Below are 24,410 nucleotides of genomic sequence, written 5' to 3'. Positions count from 1 at the left end.
CCTTGGTCTCTCTCCAAAGATCCGTTTCTCAAGAGGGAGTGCTGCGAAATGGCAGCCTTTTATAGTGCAGGAGGAGTGCCATTTAATTTGCGCCCCCCGTGCCCCGCATCGGCTGAGCACCGTTCCACTCTAACAGTCGCTAGGGGCGCCAGGCGCACAATGGGGCATTGCCACTGAAGTTCCGGTTGGGGGCGCACAAAGGGCGTTGCACGAGGAAATGACGTCATGATCTGCGCGCGCAGCTGAGCGCGCGCAAAGACTTTGCACCGCCGCTAAATCTCTAGTGAAGTTGGGGCGAGGCGCAGTTCGCGCTGCGCCCAGGCGCTACCCGCCTAGCGCCCGACATCTACTCCTCCTAAGGCGCTAACGGCTGGCGCAACCAACTGAATTTCTAGGCCTATGACTTCAAGAGTTAAGTTACAAGGAGAGATTACACAAATTAGGGCTGTATTCTCTAGAATTTAGAATGTTAAGGGGTGATCTGATCGAAGTTTTCAGGATATTAAAGGGAACAGATAGGGTAGATAGAGAGAAACTATTTCCACTGGCTGGGGGTTCTAGGACTGGGGGCCTAGTCTAAAGATCAGAGCCCGACCTTTCAGGAGTGAAATTAGGAAACACTTCTACACGCAAAGAGTGGTCGAAGATTGGAACTCTCTTCTGCAAATGGCAATTGATGCTAGATCAATTGTTAATTTTAAATCGGAGATTGATAGATTTCTGTTAACCAAAGATATTAAGGGATATGTGCCAAAGGCAGGTATATGGAGTTAGGTCACAGATTAGCTATGATCTCATTGAATGGCGGATCAGGCTCGAAGGGCTAAATGGCCTACTCCTGTTCCTATGTTGCAGACATTTGTCCAGGTTAAGGGTCATTGTGAGAGTTATTGAAACATCTCGGGTAGAAATTGGATCTTGTTGCGTCCATTTTACGGGCATAAAATGGGTGCAGCAAGGGCAATTTTGAGGACCATCATCCTGCCCCCCCAAGGACAACTGAAAGACGTCCAACTCGAAATTGGGTCGGACAATTTTTCAAGTAATTTCCTAGGATCAGGTTTCTGAACTTTTCTTAAAATAATGGGAACTACACAAGCTACGTTCCAATCACTGTGTGTAATCAGCTGTAAAAAATCTGAGTCACAGATTCTATACTTTCCTTAAGCATTCTTGAATGTATTCCATCTTGTTACATAGCCTTATGAATATTCAAGCAATCCACTTTATTAAAGACTAATTTCTTACTAATCTCTATTTTGTTATATGAACTTAGATGCATTTCCAATACATCCATTCCCAAAAGAGCACATCACATAAAAATTGTTGTTAAACAATATCCACCATATTGGTTTCCTCCTCCAACATCTCAGCTCTCTTACCTTTAAGAGGACCTTGTAGTTCTTTATTACTTTGCCAGGGTGACAGAGCAACTGAATATTTAAGGAAGGATATACTTGCATTGGAGGCAGTGCAGAGAAGGTTCACTAGGTTGATTCCTGGGATGAAGGGGTTGACGTATGACGAAATGTTGAGCAGGTTGGGCCTATACTCATTGGAGTTTAGAAGAATAAGAGGTGAGCTTATTGAACCATATAAGATTCTGAGGGGGATTGACAGGGTGGATGCTGAGAGGATGTTTCCCCTAGTGGGGCTGTCTAGAACTAGGGGGCATAGTTTCAGAATAAGGGGGTCGCCCATTTAAGACAGAGATGAGGAGGGTTTTCCTTTCTCAGAGGGTCATGAATCTTTGGAATTCTCTACCCCAGAGAGCTGTGGAGGTGGAGTCATTGAATATATTCAAGGCGGAGATTGACAGACATTTGAACTACAAGGGAGTCGAGGGGTATGGGGAGAGAGCGGGAAAGTGGTGTTGAGGCCAAGATTGGATCAGCCATGATCTTACTGAATGGAGGAGTAGGCTCGAGAGGCCGATTGGCCTACTCCTGCTCCTATTTTTTATGTTCTTATGAATAGTGCTCTGACCCAATGTGGCAAAGCGTGTTAGGACTTTGACTTAAACCTGATATTTTTGATGCAATGAGTTGCTGATCTCAAGTGAGGCCATCTGGAAAGCTTCCCTTGAAAGAGAGAAAATCACAAGGGAGAGTTGAATTGTCACACACACCCACTCTTTAAAACTAATTATAGAGAACCATTGGCCAACCTTTGGAAGAGGTTGCAGTCTGCAATCTCAATCAAGGATGGGTATGTGACACAGGAACTATTTATGGAAAAAGCAGAGCTTCGGACACGTAGGCCCTGAAATTCCTTGAGTTCTGATCCGAGCAGTTACACCAACTTCACATCCGACAGCACCCTCCAGCACCAATTCCACCAGTGTTTGCGGGGTCAGTGGGAGGGCATCACATAAGCATGGGGCAGGCGGGGTGAAAGCACATGTTTTGGGAGCCTCTCTGGCATCTGCATGCCACCTGGCAATGGAAATTTCCATCCCCGACCCTGGTCCAATTTGCCCATGAGCAAGGGGACAGATCCTTGAAATGTGTCTTTTCAAAACAAAGGCCTGGAGGTTCTGTTAGGTTTCAATGCAATTCGTTTCAAGTGCTAGTTACGACCAGTGCAAATCGAGTTTCCGCGAAGACTTGCGCTAGTTTAAAGAACATCTCGCTAGAAGCTGGCCCTACCTGTTACGTCCGTGTAATAATATGAAAAGGACTGCAGAGAACGGTACAACAGGTGTTTACTCAACGTGGTTCAAACTGCAACTGAAACAACAGATTACTACTCAGCATTATATACAGGTGTGGTCACTGCCAGTACTACAGTATACATGAGCTGTAGAAAGTAGTTCCCCCCTTAAAGGTACATACATTACAATTCCTCCCCTTTTAGATTAACAGTACCATAACACTCATTTAACAATTAAATATCAAACTAATTACAATTAACACTTTTAACATGCAACATTAGCTGAAAATAGTCTATTTATAAATTCAGTCTTTGGGGAGGCTCCCTGATCCTTTCTGGATAGCGCCTTTCCCGAGTGTCTTGCTCTTGGTGCGGAGGCGATTCTGGCCCCCTGTCGTCAGTTGGTTCATCAGCTTCCGATGCTACTGTTTCTGGGGTAGATGCTACCTGTACGTCGGGTTCATCACCAGGTACGTATGGGCGAGGCATGGGGTTGACTCATTCCTGTGCCTCTAGGATCTGGTCAGCATGGCGTCTCACGATGCTCTCCCCAACGTCCACTGTGTACATTAGTGGCCCCTGCCGTGTGCATATCGTTCCTGGTTGCCATTTCTCTGTTCAGTAGTCGCGGGCCAAGACTGGTTGCCCTACATTGAAGCTCCTTGTCGGCTTCTCATTGATGTGCTGGAATTGCTTATTCTCAACATCTCTTCGTACATTTGGTCTGAGCAAATCCAGACGAGATCTCAACCTTCGGTTAAAGAACATCATGGCCGGGGCCTGGTTGGTGACTGCATGTGTCGCATTTCTGTAGGCTAACAGGAAATTGTCCACCTTATGCTGCAGTGGGATGTCGTCATCGCACATGGCCTTTACTGCTTTTTTAAAGGTTTGTACAAACCTCTCAGCCAATCCATTTGTGGCTGGATGATACGGGGCGGATGTGTAATGCCTTACCCCATTCCTTTTCATAAATCTTCGAAACTCTTTGGACACAAACTGTGGTCCGTTATCAGAGCAAATCTGCTCTGGCAAGCCGTTCCTGGCAAAAATGGTCCGTAGGACTGCAATAATTTTCTCCGTGATGGTGGAGGACATTTTGATCACCTCAGGCCATTTCGAGTGCGCATCCACGGCTATTAAAAACATTGGCCTAGAAATTGGGTATAGCCCCTCTTGAGGCGTTAGAACTGGCGTTGCGCAAAGTTTATAGCCAGACGAAACTTATCGCCGCCTGGCGCGATATTGGGTTGCATCACCCCTAAAGGGGATTGAGACGTGAATTCAGGCATTACACGGGACTCCTAAGACGCTAATCTTCCAGCGCAACGCAATATCAGAGCGGACGGGCGCAGCACAGGTGCTCTCTATTACTGATGACCACGAGACTTCCAAGCGCCGGCCAGCTCTTAAAGGGGTGGGTCAGTCAGCTTCAGCATCCACACTCTGCGCCTTGCAGGCCTCAGAATTGGCGCAGGCCCTTCTCTGGCACTAAAAACTTGGACCAGATGGAGAAGGTGAGACAGAGAGCAGAGCGCTTCACCAATGAGGCTCTGGAGCAATTGGTGGCCGCAGTGGAGCGCCGGCGAGATGTTCTCTACCTAGACAATGGCACGAGGCCGAATCATAAGGACTACCGACGAGCTTGGAGGGATGTATGCCAGAGGGTCAACTCCAGCAGCATGGTGACCAGGAGCCCTGTCCAATGCAGAAAGAAATTCAACAGCCTCACTCGGGTCGTGAGGGTGAGTGTTGTTTCTGCAAACTTCTGCATCCCTTCATTTGCACCTGACTTTATGGCTACAGGGTGGGCTGTGCCCCATTGGCCATCTGCCAGCAAGCACCCATGGCCCTTTCTGGGCACACACATGCACATTTGACTCAAGGCGTCATGTAAGGGCTCTTGCACCACGGGGGGCATGAGATGATCACTCAGGGCATCATGTAACATAACTTCCCCTCCTTTCCCCTGCAGTCCAAGCTGGCGAGGATTGGCAAAGACCAGCTTCGCACCGGTGGAGGACCTCCACAAGTGGTCACTCTCACGGATCTCGAGGAGAGAGTCCACCAGATTCTTGGAGGACGTCTGAGTGGTCCTGTAACCACTGCAGCTGCCGACCCCATTGTCGACAGCGATGGTAAGGTTCTCACCTTTTACAACTGTCTCCTTCCGCTTGTTCCCCCCGCCAGCATGCTTTCTCACTGTGGACCCATGTCATAGCCTTGCCGCAATCTGGCATCCCTTGCTGCCAAGCTGTCCTTTTGCTAAAGCCACTCTTCCAACTCCCTGCTTTCAGATGCTGCATCACCAGCTCGGGAGCCGGGCCCTCAAGGTGCAAGTGCCAGTGCCTCCGAAGGCTCAATGAGAAAATTACTGTCCAACAGAAGGTCAGCAACTCTCTCCAGCAACGATCTGAATGGCCAGCCCAAATGGCTGCAGCTTTTATACCAGTGCTGTCCCCTTTAAATAGCGCCCCCCGAGTCCGAGAAGGGCCTGGGAATGCTCCATCCAACTGTCACTAATAGCGCCAGGCGAAAAGGTTGCGGGCGCCACCGAATATCCGGTCCGGGGCGCAAAAAAGGCGTTGCACACTGAAATGACGTCATGATCTGCCTGCGCCCGCGGGCGAGCGAAAAGAGTTAGCGCCGGCGCTAAAAGGATACTCAATATGGGAGGTGGCACTATATTCACTGCGCCCGCCCGAAAATTGGGTAACGCCCCAATTCTCAGGCTCTTTAGGTGCTAATCGCTGGCGCTACCAACCAAATTTCTAGGCCATTGAGTCCATGAATGGACCAGCAAAATCAATATTCATCCGTTGCCATGGAGATGAGGGCCACTCCCATGGGTGTAGAGGGGCATGTGGTGGTGCATTTTGGACCTTGTGGCATCCTGAGCAGCTCTTTGTCAGGTCCTCGATTTGCTGATCGATCTCCGGCCACCACACATGAGCCCTAGCAAGGCTTTTCATTTTCACCCCTCCCAGATGACCTTTGTGAAGCTCATTGAGCACTCTCTCCCTTAACTTGGGTGGAATTACCACTCGGGATCCACACATCAAGGTCCCCTGGCATACTGACAGCTGTTCTCTTCTGGATGAGAATGCTGGCAACAGTGAGTCGCCATGTGTTGGCCATCCCTTCACCGTCAAATCATATACCCGAGACAGTGACTGGTCATTTCGGGTCTCCTTCTCTATGCCAGCGTTAGATACTGGCAAGCATTCAATTATAGTCGAATGAAATATTTCGACAGGATCCACTGCTGGTGCTTCCTCCGCAGTAGGCAGTGGCAGGCGTGATAGCCCATCAGCGTTTCCATGCTGTTTCGTGCCCTTATACTCGATTTCATATTGGTGCGCCCCTAGAAAAAGGGACCATCTTTGTAGCCGTTGCGCAGTCATCACCGGAACGCCCTTCTCTGGATTAAAGATGGAGACAAGTGGTTGGTGGTCAGTCAGCAAGGTGAACTTCTGCCCGTGCAGATAGTGATTGAACTTTTTCACTCCCCACACTAGGCTGAGGGCCTCCCTGTCAATCTGGGCATAGTTACGCTCGGCTGAGGTTAGTGACCAAGACGCAAAGGCTACTGGCCCCTCTGAGCCGTCCAGGAATTTGTGCGACAGCACCGCTCCAATGCCATAGGGTGATGCACCACACGCCAACCGAATTGGTAGTGCTGGGTTGAAATGAGCCAACACCTCTTTTGATGTGATCAATGCTTTGCTCTTCTGGAAAGCCCGTTTACATTCGTCACTCCACTTCCATGGTACCCCCGTTTGCAGTAGGGTGTTCAGTGGGTGTAGTACTGTAGACAAATTCGGCAAGAACTTATGGTAGTAGTTCACCAGCCCGAGGAACGACCTCAGTTGTGACACATTTTCCAGTGCTGGAGCCTTGGCTACTGCCTCCATCTTTTCAGGGGACTTATGTAACCCCTCTTTATCAATAACGTGGCCACAATACGAGATCTGCTTCTGGAAAAACTCGCATTTGTGGCGATTAGCTTGGAGCCCATATTCCTTCAATCTAGTGAGCACCTGCTCCAGGTTGGCGAGGTGATCACTGTCATTTTCGCCCGTGACCAGCATGTCGTCCAAATAACACTGGGTCCCTGGAATCCCTTGCAGGACTTGTTCCATTGCCCTTTGCCAAATAGCCGGAGCTGATGCTACCCCGAACACCAGCCGGTTGTATTGGTAGAGACCTTTGTGAGTGTTGATCGTGAGGTACTGTTTCGAGGCTTCTTCTACCTCCATTTGCAGGTACGCCTGGGCCAGATCAATCTTAGTGAAGCTTTTCCCTCCAGATAGCGAGGCAAAAATATCTTCAATCCGCGGAAGCGGATATTGTACAGTGTGAAGGACCGGGTTCACTGTCACCTTAAAGTCCCCACAGATGCGAACCTTCTTTGATTCCCCAGGCGTATTACTCAACGACCTCTTCATTACAGGAACAATGGGTGTAGCCCACTCGCTCCAGTCCACTTTGGACAGTACTCCTGAACGTTCCAAACCTTCCAGCTCTGCTTCGACGGCTAGGCGGATTGCATAAGGTACCGGTCTGGCCTTAAAAAACTTTGGGCTTGCATTGTCCTCTATTTTGATCATCGCTGTTATGCCTTTTAGTGTTCCGAGTCCCTGCTGGAACACTTCTTGTGCATCAGTTAGCATTTTTGACAGTCGTCCAGGTGTGACATCGTCATCCTTTTTGGCATCTACAGTCAGTGCTTGTATGGAATGCCAATCTAGCTGTATCTTCCGGATCCATTCACGTCCTAGTAGTGGTGGTCCTCCATCTGGCAATACATATAGGTCCATTTTTGGTGTTTCTTTGCCGTTATATATAACGTTCACCCTTATTTTTCCTTTGGGGTAGACTTTTTGCCCCGTGTACGTCTTCAAGACAATCTTTGTATCTCTCAAGGGTATATGTGAGAGTAGCCGCTTGTAGTCCCTTCGGTTTATGACTGTTAGGGCTGATCCTGTGTCCAATTCCATTTTCACTTGGACTCCTGCTATCTTGACCGTGACCCAGATAGTTTGGTGATCCTCCATTTTGATCGCATTATGTAGTTTCAGACAACCCAGCTCCTTGCTTCCGGAGTCTGTATCACTCTTCTGTTCGTCTGAACTACTCTCCATCACCTTATGTACCTTCTTGTACTTCTCCTGTGGAGATTTCTTGCTGCTGTTTTTCTTTCCCGACCTGCAGACTCTTGCTATGTGTCCTACTTTTCCACACTGTCTGTACACTTTGTCCTTGAACCAGCAATCATTATGGTCGTGTGTTGTTCTGCCGCAGCGATAGCACTTCACTGTTCCGTATGACATTTCATTTGTGCCATATTCTTGTGGTCTCCGTTGTATCTCTGCAGCGCCCCGTGCTGCTGCTTCGTGTGATACTGCAATGCTGAAAGCCTTGTCCAGCGTAAGATCCTTTTCTGATAGAAGCCGTTTCTGGGTTCCTTCACTTTGAAGCCCACACACAAACTTGTCCCTTAAAGTATCTGCTAGTCCCGTTCCAAACTGGCAGGGTTTCGATAGCTTGCGCAGTTCCGTTAGATACTCAGCATTACTTTCATCTTTATGCTGGCTCCTTTTGTGAAACTTAAATCTTTCTGCTATCAGCAATGGTGTGGGGTTTAAGTGGTCCTGTAGGATTGACACTATGTTTTCAAAATCCTTTTCTACTGGCTTCTCTGGGGTTACTAGGTTTCGTAGTAAGCCATACGTTTTTGCACCCATTGAATTCAACAATACCAGCACTTTCTTGTCATCTGGCACTTCATTCGCCTTGCAGTATACTTCTATGCGTTCGACATATGTCGTCCAATCTTCGACTTCATTGTCGAACGCTGTGATACTGCCACTCTTCGGCATTTTTGGGTGTGGTTAGACTGGCTTAAAATGGCATCTCCCGCGCTTTCCTTTCTTCCCCGCTGCGGCTTAAAATGGCGTCTCCCGTGCTGCTGCCAACGCCTCTCTCGGCGGTCCTCGTGGCAAATGGCGACGTCCTGTGGGTTTCGTGCGCTGCTCCTGTGCAGCTGCCAATGCTGTTCTCTGCGGTCCTTGTGGCAATGGCAGCGCCTCACGTTTTCCTGGACGCTTCTCTCCCCCGTTGATGCTGCTCGGCCCTTGACCACCGGCTGCGCTCTGCTCTCTCTCGCCTCTCTCCCCCATTGACGCCGCTCGGTCCTGAACACCGGCTGCGCCCTGTGCGTTCTGCCCTCTCTCTCTCCCCCGTCGACGCTGCTCAGCCTTTTTCTGTGCTACTCGGTCGGGCTCTAGCCCGTCGCTGTCCGGGAAGGGCCTGTGCAGTACCTGTTGCCAGCCCGTTTCGCTGGACCACCGTGACTGGAAAGCCAAGCCTGGCTCTCGATAGCCTCCCCTGCGATGCTGAAATCTCCGCTGGATGACTGGGTGGTTGCCCGTGGTCGACGCCTGCGCTTCTGGACTCGACCTCCTTCCACTGTTCTCCAGGAGCGAATCCCTGGGAGGTGATGCAGAGTTGCAGGTAGGTTCGAACTTGCTCGTCGCCACTGTTACGTCCGTGTAATAATAAGAAAAGGACTGCAGAGAATGGTACAACTGGTGTTTACTCAACGTGGTTCAAACTGCAACTGAAACAACAGATTACTACTCAGCGTTATATACAGGTGTGGTCACTGCCGGTAATGCAGTATACATGAGCTGTAGAAAGTAGTTCCCCCCTTAAAGGTACATACATTACACTACCCACAAAAGTGGCCATGCCCCCAGATCACCATGGCGAGTTTCTGCTAATTGCTCCTGTTTGCGGTCCTTCGGGGCAGCTCTTAAAATTAAGCTGGTTCTTTTGGTTTCAAGGACACTAATAGGCATGTTTTAAAAGTGTTTGAATATCATTTATTTTTTAATTTATTAAGAAACTGACTACTGTACACCAACATAACTAGCAATGGTTCTGTATAGTTTTTTAAAGTCATTTTCAGTTACAGGAAACTTTCGATTTACCGGCACCTAAATAACTGGAAATCTCGGTTAACCGGCAAAATTCAGGATTAGGTTCAGGTAAGTTTTCCTTCATATTGTACTTGCCTTCCTCGATCTGTTGCTGTGCAAGGGTGTGGCTGCAGCTGTTTCTAAGCTACAGAGATGCTTGGAACTTGTGGCCATTGTTCTGCACCTGTTGCTAAGCTGCAGGGTTTGTTGCTTTATACGGAGCTCTCAGCTCTCCGTATCTTTTAACTATAGCTCTCGGTTATCCGGAAATTTTGATGAACCGGCACCACGTCGGTCCCGTCGGTGCCGGATTAAAAAAAGTTTCCTGTACTTAAAATTGGGTTACTCACAGGTGGTGAACTAAACACTGATTAAAAATGCTTGGGCGCGAAATTCGGTTACTCCCCGTTTGGGGGCGGTAACCGAGTTAAAGCCGGACATTTAGCACCCGGCGCGTAAGTACCACCCTGGTCACTAAATTCGGCTTATCGCCCCGCACAGGAGGTGGAGCGCAATCTGGGGCACTCCACTTCCTGGTGGGATGGTAACCGAGGTGATGGCCGGGTTCAACGCCCCTCCACTTCAGTTAAAGGGAGGGCTGCTGCACACTCTGCAGGGCCTCCGATGGCCCGCACTAGGCCAGCAGGGTGGTGTGGTGCCGCAGCCCAGCACTGAGATGCGGTGTCGGACTGCGCAATGGCGGCTAGGACCATGCCACGCACACCACAGAGGGCCGACATGGAGCTCGGCCAAAAAAAAAATATCAGCGCAGGTCGCGGCCACACCTCCCCTTTAAATACCGCCTCGCGAGCGGAGGTCGGCCCGCTTTGTGACCCGTGAGGCTGGCGCTGGCATCGTCCCCAGCAGCCTTGCGGGACACAGCCGAATTTGTGCCGCGGGGCTGTAAGGGGCCGCGGTGGGGCGCTAAGGGGTCGCAGCGCGCAACAATGACATCATCGCTGGCAGTGCAGCGGCCCAGGGCGATACCAGCGGGAGCGCGTTGCTATCGGATAGCACCTCAGCAGTGCCCCGCCGAATTTCTCAGGAGGCGCTTTTTTCACCCCCTCCCCCCACTGGCAATAAGACCTTTGCGTCCCATTAGCGCCCCCCAGAGGTGCTAACGGCAGGCGCAAAGGAGCCTAATTTCTAGTCCCTTATTTTAGTGATAAGCCCATTTTCAGCTGTATTAACCGAACTGCACCAAGTTGCCACACTTAAATATATCAAGGAATATTTTTCAAAGCAAAAACAATGTTTTAAAATTATATTCTAAACCGCTGGCTGATTGCGATAGTTCATAATTTAAGTGAAAAAAACACTTCCCAAAACTAGCGCAATTTTGGGTGCAATTTGAGCCCGGATTGCTGATTGCACCCAAAGTGGAAACTCTACCCCAATGGTTCCAGTTCAAGGATCCAAGCCATTTGCCTGGCCTGAACCCCAAATTGTAGGCCAAGAACAGGGACTTCCTAAGCTGGGAATTCCCGCTCCTGCTCCTCAGCTGCGAACCAATGTTTGTGTGGTGGCTTGTGCTCCTGATTTTCCTTGGAATGTCGCCGCAGTCCCGCTGGAATTACTGGCAGAACCCCTGTGGCATTTCAGGCCCTAAATATTTCCACTGGTGAATGCAGTATTATGGTTAAGTTTAGTTTCATCAAAATCCCATGAGTGGCAAACACCTTAAGATCACATTTTGTGTTGTCCTTGCCAGACTGCAATAACTGTTAAACAACTTTCTTTGTAATTTGGATCTTTAGTCCTTAAAATGAGTCTTTAAGCAAACCTATCATATTATCAATGTTCAATAAACCAGTGTTTGATCTTATCTAACTCTTATATTGCTAGGACTACAGCTATAGAATTGGGACTTCAAACAAGAGGCTATCCGTGTTAAAGTTGGTAAACTGCTATGTTAAAAATCATGGACTATAAATTCGGCCATGCACCATGTTTTCTGGGCACTAAGAGGCCTCCAAAGGCACCAATATAGTAGTCAGGAAGCGCACGCTCGTTACGCCCCTCTTCCCGACCTGATTCCCCACTTCCCGACCTGAGTTATAATCAGCCCTTGAATAACTTTGCAACTATTGCCTCCTCTTACTTGTGACTGGACATAGCAGCATTGTCTCCAGTGAACTGTAAAATCAGAATTTGGTATCAAAAAAATAAATAAAAACTGGACCAGAAAACCTGCTGGAAGTGTAAGGGGTGGTGTGTGGGTTGTTTGTCAGCTTCACCTCTGACTCCTTTGAGTGGTTCGAATCGCTCCCACTCCCTTTTTGTTCTAGACTTTGGACTTATTTGGGGGTTGTAATGAACTTGGAACAGACACCTGGGTTGGTCAAAAGGATTGAGATCTTTAACTTGAGACAGGAAAATATACAATGCAATAAAACTTATACTCTAAAAGGGTGGGTACACTCCGAATATGCGAGGGAGAATTACAATAGACAAAATCCCTTATCCTCCCAACCCCACTATCCTAACTAGGTTGAAATCCAGAGGACCAGAAAATGCTCACCAAACGACTTTCTTGACAGATTGTAGAGGTTTGCGATTTCGGGGTTCTCCTTAGTTGTGGCGGTTGGGGCCTGCCGTACCCCGGATGTGGTGGAAGACTGCACCTGCGTTGGGTCTTCAGTTTGGGTTTGTCCACTGATGCGGCTAGCTGCGTAGTTTGGATGTATCGGGTACGTACCCAATTTTCTTTGTTTAGGCTAAATTTTAGGGTCTTTTGTGTCAAAATCTTACCCAGGGGTAAGTCAGACTAGCTTGTAGAGTGGAAACAAGTCTTTGATTTACAAATTTTCGGTGGTTGGTTTCTTGTCGGTCGCGGTGGCCCAGCATTACCTGGTTGGTGGTAACCCAAAACCAACTCAATTGCTATTTGGCCCTAAACAGACAATACAACATGGCTGAATACCTGACCATGGTAAAGGATAGCAAACTGAGAAAAACCTTGACAAGGTACAGACTTAGTGAACATAGCCTGGCCATCGAAAAAGGCAGACACAGACAGACCCGGCTGCCAAGAGAGGACAGGATATGCTCTCACTGCAGTCAGGGAGTGGTGGAGACAGAGATGCACTTCCTCACAGCTTGTGGAAAATATCAGGGCATCAGGGAGAATTTCTACCAAAAATTCACACAAATATGCCCTGAATTCAGAAATTTGAATGACGACCAAAAACTCCCATACCTACTAGGGGAACAGAGAAACTGTGTAACCTTAGCGGCACACTATGTTACAGCTTGCCATAAACAGAGGGACAACCAGTAAACCTAAGAAAAGAGTATATACAAATTATACGAATGTATATTTATACACTCAGGGATATATCTGTTTATACACTGTATGAATAGATCTGTGTTTATGTGTTCAACCATAAATGTTTTTCGATGCTTTGGCAACATAAGATGTACCTTATCATGCCAATAAAGCGATTTGAATTTGAATTTGGTGGTAATATTGGTAGTTGTTGGTTTCTTGAAGCCTTTGGTTGCCACGATCTCCATTTCTTCTTCTCTGGTGATGAACTGTACTGTGAGCGTGAACGTGCTGGCTTCTGATGAACTTGAACTTCTTCTGTGATCTTACTGCACTTGAACCAGCATCTGAACTGCACTCAACTGACCTCCGATCTTGAACTGAACTGAACTCTGAAAAAGCAGGCCTCAATTATACTAATTTGAGGCCTGGCTTATCTGACCGCCAAATCTCGGGTTTCTTTGTTAAATTTGGCGGGCTCGTTATTTTTAATACGTTTTTAAATTTTAATGAGCTTCAGGGATGGCCCATCTACTTTTAACGAGCTTTGTGGATGGTCCATCTAACTTTAATTGGCCTTTAACTGGTTTCGGGATTGCCTTGAAACTAGTTTAAAAATGTAAAACATTTGTAAATCTCTTTGATTGGTTTTGGACTGCTGTTTGATTGTTGTATCCTGTTGGGCCATGTTCTTTCCTTTGTGTTGCTGTGGGCATTTTATTCATGTACTTTGTGGCTCTGCGATTTTCAGCGGGAACAGGTTTTATTGTCTTTATGTAAAGGCTGAGGTGGCCCAGGACATTCCCAGACGGTCCAATATCCAAACTTGGGGGCTCACCCCACCTTCCCTGTGTCACAGCTTTTCACAAGTCTGAATATGCCTTTAAACCAGCCAAATCTTCCTGGGGTTTTGATTTTTAAATCCCTTTGGCCCAATATTTCCTCAAACAGTCCAATATCTCTCCTTTCTTCCTTTGGGGGAAATTGTGTAATTTTGCGAGCCTTACAGAAGATAAAGAAAATGTCATCCAGAAAAAGATCATTCAAATACACTGTAAACACAAAGATATGCTCATTTTTAATTTTGAGGATTAGTTCATAAAAGATTGGAAAATGTTGTGCAAGACCATCTGTCAAAAAGGGCTATTTGGTAAACCATTTTTAGGAACATGTAGGAATCAATTACTTTTGGCAACTATGTATTCATGTAACACTTAAATGATACTATTAACTAAATGACCAAAGTGATGTTATGTTATAGCTTTGTTTTATGCTAATTGTTAACTCTGTTGACCCAAAAGCCCACCCAGTCTGTTATTTATGGCTTTCAGTTAGAAACAAAATTTGATTGATTTCTGTAAAAAATTGCAAACCAATGTTCTGGATATAAAATACACTATTTTTGAAAAACACACTCTGCCATATGATACTGAGCCATACATACCAGAAATGTCTCAGATTTCATTCCTGATTGGTTAAGTTAACCAATCTCTGCTGTGGTGGGAGGAGGGATTACAGTTGCCCTCACTATTTTGAGGTTGAAAAGGGAAGAAGTAGCCCAGGTTTCCACCAACACTTACTGTCCAGAGACACCTGGTCATAAGTGCTTGTGTGAGGATGTCAGTTAAAAAAGGCTTGGCTGTGATTCGCCCCTCCTCCCTCCCTCCCTTACAGCTGAATAGTGTGTGGATGCTCACTCACAAACAACGCTGGAGGAAGGACTGGAGGGCTGCCAGTAGCCATGAAACTTGACCCCAGTCTGAGTCACCACTTTCAGAAGAAGAGGGGAAGGAAAAAATATTATTCTAATAAACTCCACTAATTTAATAAAAATAAAACCATATTGAATGAATTGCACTTTTAACTGGCCTGCTTAGATTTGAAAGTTAAATGTATAAAGCAGCTGATTTTTAATGTTAGCTATCCTTCCAATGATAGAGTAGAAATTATGGTCTGTGCTGTTCTCATGCAAACAAGTAATGCATTTATGCCAAATTCATCTCTGTACTACTTTAGCAGAGGCAATACCCACTAAACAGCGCTGATCACAATTTCTACCCTTAAAGCTATGACTTGGGTGTGGTTGATTGAATGGAAAATGATTTGTGACAGAAGTAATGGCCCAGATTTTGCAGTGGTAATGACAGTGAAACTCTTAGTATTCGCTGTCATTACCTTTCTGAAACTGACCGTAACCTCAGGATTTAGCGCATGCGCAGATAAACTCGGAAATCCTGAATTTGCGGTCAGTCATTCCATTGTGGAACTTCCCAGAGCCAGCAATCACTGAAATCGCTGGAAATGACAAAAACTTCCCCTTTTCCACTCTAATATTACTGTTAAAAACCCCATAAAAAGTTAAACCTTGTTCAATGAGGTGTAACTGGGTTTTTAACTGCATTCTGAGTAATAACTACTGCTGAACAACCATTCTGGCCCTAAGAAACCTAATTTATATTTATGTCAAATTTCTCCATTATGATAAAAAATACTAGATTTTTAAAATAAGTTTTTTAAAATGTTTTGTTTTTTTAAAAGTGTTTTAATGATATTTCAGCTTTTTTCACCTTAACCCCATGTGTATGTCCCAATCTTTATTTCTCCCTCTGTAAATTTTTTTAGAAGTGAATGATAAAAACTGCTTTTTATTTCCTGGGTTGCTGTCTGTGATAATTCTTCAATGTGATTGGCTGCTTAGCCAGCTTGATAACATCACTGCTGCTATACACTGGAGATCCCCTAGAGACAACCCTACAATCAAATTAACATTGAGAAAGCTAAAGTTTTTGCCACAGAGATCGCAAGATCTTTGTGGGCAGCTTTCTCCGAGGTCAGCAGCGATTGGCGTTGCTTTGCTGCTGCCCACAAATTCCAGGCCAAAGTACTTTTGCAGTGATATCAAGAATTGTTTTATTCCATTGATACATACTACACAATTCTTTTTAAGCATTGGAAGATCGCAGTAACACTTCCAAACTGGAGTTAAAGCTACAGGATTGTCATCTGCAACATTGTACTGCAGGACTCTTCTATAACAAAGCACAGCACAATGGAGCATCAGGGTGTGGGATCACTCTGACAATTCCACATTTGGTGAATTTTTGATCTTGTCAGGTGGATGAAGAGATAGAGGTTAGGCAAACCTCCAAGGGAAAGAGCACAATTAGGCCAATGTGCTTTTGCAGTTGTTTTAATCTTGCAGTTATCATACTTGCTATATAAACCCAGAAATTGCTGCTGGTTATATTGGTGGGCAGACGCTAAACAAAGTCTGCAAGGCATTCCTCTGTCTGCTATTGTAACACAGAGTTAACCTGTTTGTTTTAAAAGGGATAATGCCTCCACTGAAATAGTGGGCAGAGGAACATCATAAAAATACATTCAGCATCCATCCACTAATATCACCAACAGTAAATTACTGGCTAGAATTCCTTTCAATTATCCCACCTTATTCATTGGCGGTCTGTCCAATCTCAGGCTTCGCTATTTGGATACAATTAATCCATGTCCACTGGGGTTTGATTAAAACTATCTGGCTGCCATTAATTTATGAATCTTAAGTCTTATGTCCCCATTATATTAAACAAATGAAGAAATTCAACTCACTGCAGTCATAAAATGTTCCTGGCACAACATGCCTACTGCATTCTCCTACAAAACATGAATTATGTGAAGTATTTTGAGACATTGCAGTGTTATAAAGCACCAATTAAGCATAAGTACTGTGTTGTAATATTATTATGATCTATGTTTAAGTAACAGCACTTTTGGATGTTAACAGTTATAGTTAATGGATTTGGAGTGAAGTGTGCCCGAACCTAAATGTGCTGGTGAAGGAGCTACATATTTTGCTTGGGGCCACAATCATATAGAAACATAGAAACATAGAAGATAGGAGCAGGGGTAGGCCATTCGGCCCTTCGAGCCTGCTCCGCCATTCAATGAGATCATGGCTGATCATCCAAATTCAGTACCCTGTCCCTGCCTTCTCCCCATATCCCTTGATCCCTTTAGCCTTAAGAAATATATCCAACTCTTTCTTGAATATATTTAATGAACTGGCCTCCACCACCCTCTGTGGCAGAGAATTTCACAGGTTCACCACTCTCTGGGTGAAGAAATTCCTCCTCATTTCAGTCCTAAATGGCTTACCCCTTATCCTTAAACTATGACCCCTAGTTCTGGACTCCCTGGGCATCAGAAACATCCTTCCTGCATCTAGTCTGTCCAGGCCTGACAGAATTTTATAGGTTTCAATGAGATCCCCTCTCAATCTTCTCAACTGCAGTGAGTATAAGCCCAATCGACACAATCTCTCCTCATACGTCATTCCTGCCATCCCAGGTATCAGCCTGGTGAATATTCGCTGCACTCCTTCCATGGCAAGAACGTCCTTCCTCAGGTAAGGCGACCAAAACTGCACACAATACTCAAGGTGCGGTCTCACCAAGGCCCTGTACAACTGTAGCAAGACATCCTTGTTCCTGTACTCGAACCCTCTTGCTACGAAGGCCAACATACCATTTGCCTTCTTAACCGCCTGCTGCACCTGCATGCTTACCTTCAGCGACTGGTGCACAAGAACACCCAGGTCTCTTTGCACTTCCCCTTCTCCCAACCTATTGCCATTCAAATAATAATCTGCCTCCCTGCTTTTGCCACCAAAGTGGATAACCTCACATTTATCCACATTATAGTGCATTTGCCATGTTTCTGCCCAATCACCCAACCTGTCCAAATCGTACTGGAGTTTCACGACATCCTCCTCACAGCATACCCTCCCACCCAGCTTTGTGTCGTCTGCAAATTTGGAGATATTACATCCAATTCCCTCGTCCAGATCATTAATATATATTGTGAACAGCTGGGATCCTAGGACCGATCCTTGCGGTACCCCGCTAGTCACTGCCTGCCACTCGGAAATCGACCCGTTTATTCCAACTCTTTGCTTTCTGTCCGCCAACCAGTTCTCTATCCAAGGCAATACCTTGCCCCCAATCCCATGTGCCTTAATTTTGCACGCTAATCTCTTATGTGGGACCTTATCGAAAGCCTTCTGAAAGTCCAAATATACCACATCCACTGGTTCTCCCTTATCTATTTTACCAGTTACATCCTCAAAAAATTCCAGTAGATTAGTCAAGCATAATTTACCTTTTGGAAATCCATGTTGACTTTGTCCGATCCTGTCACTGCTTTCCAAGTGCTCTGCTATTACATCTTTTATAATGGACTCGAGCATTTTCCCCACTACCGATGTCAGGCTTACCGGTCTATAATTCCCCGTTTTTTCTCTACCACCTTTTTTGAATAGTGGGGTAACATTAGCTACCCTCCAATCCATGGGTACTGTTCCAGAGTCTATCGAGTTCTGGAAGATGACCAGCAATGCATCTACTAATTCTAGGGCCACTTCCTTAAGTACCCTGGGATGTAGATTGTGCATGTTCCCTGAAATTAAAGTATGATTATGTGCACGTGGATATTCAGTTCTGAGATATTGGCCCAGAAATTCGGGTCGGGGTCTTCCCATGGGTGTAAGCCCCCGACCTGCAGTTACCTAGCGCGCCGGCCGTTGAGCTGTGGGCCCGCTTGGGATTCCGATCCTGGGCCTCCTCCAACTGCCGGCACACAGTGCTTGCGTATCCCAGAGGCGCAGTTAGTTCGATGTGTCCCCTGGGATCACATGGACCATGGGGAGCTAATGGTAGCAGGGAATCTCCATTCATAGGTTTGACAGGACAAACCTGTAAATACTATAAGCCCCAGAACATCACTAAACCTTCAAAAAAAAATTTTTTTTAATCACATTTTTAAAATAACCTATAAATTACATGAAATAACTATTTTAAACAATAATTTAAATTTTTGAAAAAAGTAATTTTATTTTCTAACAGGGCTAAAAATAAACTTACCTTTCTTTAAAGTACTTAAAAATAATAAACCTGTGGAAAAAATGTTTTAATTTTAATTAATTCACCACTTACCTTGTAAAGAGCAGGCCTTGCGACGGCTTTTTACATGTCTAACTTCTGGAGACTTACTTTCCCGGGAAAACCTGCAAATAAAACGTAAGTTCGATGCGCATGCGCTGCCGCTCCTGCGCACGCGTTCCACCTCTTAACCCCTTCTTTCAAGGGAACGGAAGTGCCAGTTTCCCGCGCATGCGCAGTGCATGCACGAAACCGGCACTTCTATTGGGCTTACAGGTGAGTACCCCGTGCGTACTCACCCGTGGAGACCCGAATTTCTGGGCCATTAGGATTAGGTCATTAGATTTTGACCACAGATGGTGAAATGAAGATAGAGTATCATATTTGGCTTGGAATATTGCACATAAGTTAAGAAACTGTAAATGTGTGCAATTTTAATGTATTATCTGGGTATGTTAACAGACCTAATGGTTGTCCTTGCATAATGCCCACAGGTTCCAGTCTGTTAGTTGATGGTTTCACCACACTGATGGTGAAACTGTGACGGTTTAAGACTGTGTCAAGATGAATCTATGTGCAGAAGTTTGGACCATGGTTATCCCTTAGATTGTTGCTGACATAGATGAAATGCAGCCAAGCTAGGACTAAGCCAGTGGAACATTTTTTCAGTGTAAATACTATAAGCATGTGTTCTGCAGCTGCAGTTAGTTTCTTTGCCAAATAAGATGATTTTTTTGTTATCATTCTATAACCTGAAAGTGGATTTCCTTTATAGTCCAGTGATTTTATTCACATTCAAAACATCTGGAAAATGTTACATTTTAAGTAGTGGATTCAAAAAATATTTACTGGAAGGCATTTGTGTTGTCTGAAATCAATGTTGTATGGCACAGAATTAAACCAAAGTTAATCCTTCACCTTATCACTGTGATGGTAATGTGTCATTTTTCTCACTTTTTAAAACACTGCAGGGATGTTGTTTAAAAGTTAACTAGGCCAACCAGGCTAAATTATTTTCATACATTGTTTGCTGGAAGTCTTTATACCAGCAGTTTCTCTGTCCTCCAATGTTCTGTCCTGCTTTACAATAACCTCATCCCAGTGAGCGTTCTTCATGTAAAAGCAGCGACAATGATTTTTGAAAGGCTATTCAACCATGGGGTAAACTTAGCTGAACCCAATCCTGCCCTTACCTGCCCACTACACACCCACTTTCCAACAAGGGTTGCTGAATAGCAATCAGGAGTGGGAACTTTGCTTGAGTTTCTCCCTCCTGGACAGGGAGTGTTGAGGCCAATTGTAGTGTTGTCACTGGCCCCTCCCCACCTTCAGCTGAGACCACTGACTCAGCACAGCAGAGGGATCACCTTTCTACTTTTATGGACTTTGGTACCACACCACACAAGTACCCACTGCACCCTCAGAGGTACATTTAGCTTCTTCCTTAGCTTACTGTCTATGTTGAAAGTCAATTTTCTAAAAAGATTGTTAACTTTATTGAATAAATTGTTTTTAACACTATAACTTCATGTTTATTATAATCATTTCTTTTTGAAAATAGTTGCATCAATTCAAAGAAGTTCACATTTTGTGCTTTTAAGTTATTGGAGCGCCTCCTTTATCATTCTACACATTCTAGCCATACCTTGTGGGTGAGGTTTTTGACTCCACATTTCCTGTGAGGACAAAGTAAAGACATTGAAAATTAATTGACCATGAAGAAACTCTAGTAGTTCATTTTTTTAAATGTTGCATATATATAAACACTGGGAGTTGTAGCAGCAGCCAAGCTCAAACTGTATGAAATTATATGCATAAAACTGCTTCCACTGAGGACTCCTGAGATAAATTGCGCTGGTTCTTTTTCGCCTCTGTTGACATTAAAGTGTATTGGTTTTATACAGTTTTTTTTGCCTTTATTACCAAAAGTGGCCATAGATACTAACCTAAGTGAAAAAACTTGGGGCAGAATTTTCCGGGGGTGTCAGTGGGCACAATTGGTGGTGGGTCGGGTGAAAAAAAAAAATTTTGACAGCGGTTCGGGACCCCGCTGTCAACCCGCCGCCACGTGCCTTTCCCAAATGTCAGGTCTGCCAGCGCTGAGCAGACCTGAGACACAGCAGCAGGGGAGGCAATTAAAATCATTAGTGGCTTGTTTACAGCCACTTAACAATGCTTTTTCCCAGCTTTTTGATTTTGACAGTTCACCCACCAGTTTCCCATTGTGCCTAGACCTCATCAGTGAAGCTGAGGTGGGAGGTCAGTGGCCATTGTTTCAGCTGATGAGTTGATAGCTTCAAATGTCAAGTCAAAGCTCCCAACTGAATCAGATATCTTCCCTTAACCACTAGTTTCTCTAAACTGCATTTCCATTACAGATTCAGAATGCTGCAAGTCTTTACACAAGTCTCCATCCAGTCTGACCTTATTACCTCTCCTACCATTGACAGGTCACTTCTGTCATCTCCACTTCACCTGCCATCTATTCCATCAGCGTCAGTGCCCTTGAAACTATCTCACCTTGGTCCTCAGAATCCCACCACAATCAGCCCCAACACCAGCAGCACCAGGCACACCAACAGCAACAACAACTACACCAACCTCCTCCGCAATCAACTGAAGCTGCACAGGACAGAGGGCATCAGCACCCAACCACATTGCTGCCCGGGAGGCCAGGGATGACCTCACTATGGCCAGATTTACTTCACTTGACACTGTATACCCTGGCTGCCAATGATGCGCCAGGTTGGCACAACCCCACACCAACACCATAAAGCATCCCTACAATGCTCAAGCCATTCCTCTCACACTCATGACCATTGCTGGAGGTACCGTTATGTCTCACCATTCACTGCAACTCACTAAGCCACTTCCAAAGGTGCACACAAATTTGTCCAAGATCGCAAAGTGTTCAAAATAAAGGTTTCAATGTTTGACACCACATTAACAGAAACTTTACATGAACATTGCATAAAACACCCAAGTGCCTACCCTCGTGTGTTGCTAGTTGGTATGATTGCATTAGGATGAGGGTGAGTGTGAGGGTTGGCTAGTGAGATGGGGAAGTGAAAATGTAGATAGAGGGATGGGTGGAGATGCAAGGTAAGTTGGTGTGAGTAAGGATGTGCAGGAGTAGGGTCGGGAAGGCAGAGTGATGGGGACGTGATGAGTGGCACAGCAGGATGAGGTTGAGTGTGGCTTTGCAGTAACGTTTAGTGATCTGCTGAGATCATTGAAAGGTTTGCGCCACTGCAGCCTGGTCCTCCTGACGACATCCCTGCTTGTGTCCTCCTGTGCAATGTGCAACCAGGCTACGTTGGTCTCCTGGGGAGGTCTCTTCCGCAAATTGGAAGGGAAGAGAACCTCCCTGTGTGCTGTGACTCCCTCCATAAGCATATGGATGGAGTCATGGGAGAGCCTGGGTGCAGCCCTGCATCTCTGTACAGTGCTTGTCAGTGTTTGCAGCACCTCAATGCTGTAGAACACTGACAGCACAAATATCAAAGTAAATTTGCGCATGGTCACTTTAAGGAAACCGGCTGATGATACGTATCAAATGACATCATCAAACCCAATTGACATGAATCTTGCCATTCATGTAGAAATGACTTATGAAATAATACTGGGCGGCCTACTGGTGGCGTTGTTCAGGGAGAGTATAAATACTCAGGCACGAGCCAAGCTTGCTCAGGACATTTTGTAAACAGGAACTAATGAAGGACAACTAGACTTCCATGTTGTGAAACAGTTGATTAAAGCCTTGTTTAATACTCAGACCAAGTGCCTAGTAGTTTACTTACGTCAATTTAATCAACTGAACCTGCTTCACGCTCTGAGTGGTTTTGGGAACAGACGGCTATGACTCAAATGGTAGAAGGGAACGAGAGGTAGTAATGAATACATCATGGAGAAACTACTCCGACCCGCCCGTCTTGACCTGGACCCGAATTCACCTACAACTGCTAAGGTGTGGAAACACTGGTATTGTACCTTCAGCAACTTCCTCAGGGTGTGTGGTGAGAATGTTCCTGATAATCACAGAATCACAGAAACCCCACAGTGCAGATAGAGGCCATTTCGGCCCATCGAGCCTGCACCGACACATATCCCACCCGATCCCCATAACCCTACGTATTTAATCCCCTAACACTAAGGGTCAATTTATCATAGCCAAATCAACCTAACCTGCACATCTTTGGACTGTGGGAGGAAACCGGAGCACCCGGAGGAAACCCACGCAGACACGGGGAGAATGTGCAAACTCCACACAGACAGTCGCCCGAGGCCAGATTTGAACCCGGGTCCCTGGTGCTGTGAGGCAACAGTGCTAACCACTATGCCACCGTACTTGCCAATTATGTATCCATTATATCGAAGACTGTGTAGACTATGACTCCGCTATCCAAATACTACAGCAACTATATGTTAAGGCCCCAAACAAAATTTTTGCTCGGCATCTACTGGCCACAACTCGACAACAACCCAGGGTATCACTTGATGAATTCCTTCAAAAGCTTCGCAGGCTCAGCAAGGATAGTAATCTCAAAGCTGTCTCAGCTGTGCAGTACCAGGAGGAGTTACTTTGTGATTCTTTTATTAATGGAATTGCATCTCCCTTCATACACCAGCGTCTGTTGGAGAATATAACCCTCGAGTTACAAGCTGCCTATGACCAGGCATGTTCTCTGGATTAGCAAAAAAAATGCAGATGCCTATCTTTTACCGCGTGCACGGACTGCTGCTATCACTTTTGGTGACTCCTCCAATGGGCCTTGGGTGGAAGCCCTCACTGATGACGACTCTATCCTAGCTGATGACGACCCTACCCTAGAAGCCCTCACTGATGACGACCCTGCCCTAGCGGCATCTTGGCAATCTGGAAGGAAGTGTTTCTTCTGTAGAGGTGCGTTCCACTATAGGAAATTTTGTCCATCTCGTAATACAATCTGCAATCATTGCAGTAAGAAAGATCACTTTTCTAAGGTATACCAGTCAAGAGCCTCTGTTAATAAGAAAGGTCACTTTTCTAAGGTATACTGGTCAAGAGCCCCTGTTAGTTTTGCAGCTGCTATCTATAAAACTGCTCCTCCCCCAAGAGCCACTACTAAGGTTACAGCTGTCAAGGGTAAAACTGCCCCTCCTCCCATCACAGCTGTTTTTCCCCAAAGCCTGTCCCATGCAGCCATGAAGGTTTCGGTAAATGGGCACATTTTGAGTGCACTAATCGACTCATGCAGCTCTGACAGTTTCATCAGTGAGCAGGCTGTCAGTAAATTAAAACTGCATATTTACCCCTCGGACAGGGAAATTGCAATGGCTCTGATGACACTGACCACCAACTCTTCCGGCTTTTGTCTTATCGACCTTATTCTCAATGGCCGCACTTACTTCTCCACCCAGTTCGGGGTGCTCAAAAACCTATGCAGTGATGTGCTCCTGGGACAGGATTTCCAGAAACAACACAAAAGACACACTTTCGAGTTTGGAGGGTCAAAGCCGGAGCTTACTATTTCCAAAGTACCGTTTTGTGCGCTTTTGGCGGCTTCGCTCGACGAGCCCTCCTTGTTTGCCAAT

The sequence above is a fragment of the Somniosus microcephalus genome, chromosome 7 (genome assembly GCF_052327205.1).
Source record: "Somniosus microcephalus isolate GS21.2 chromosome 7, FLI_Smic_1.0, whole genome shotgun sequence".
In the NCBI taxonomy this organism is placed as follows: Eukaryota; Metazoa; Chordata; class Chondrichthyes; order Squaliformes; family Somniosidae; genus Somniosus; species Somniosus microcephalus.
This window is presented reverse-complemented; position numbering follows the sequence as displayed.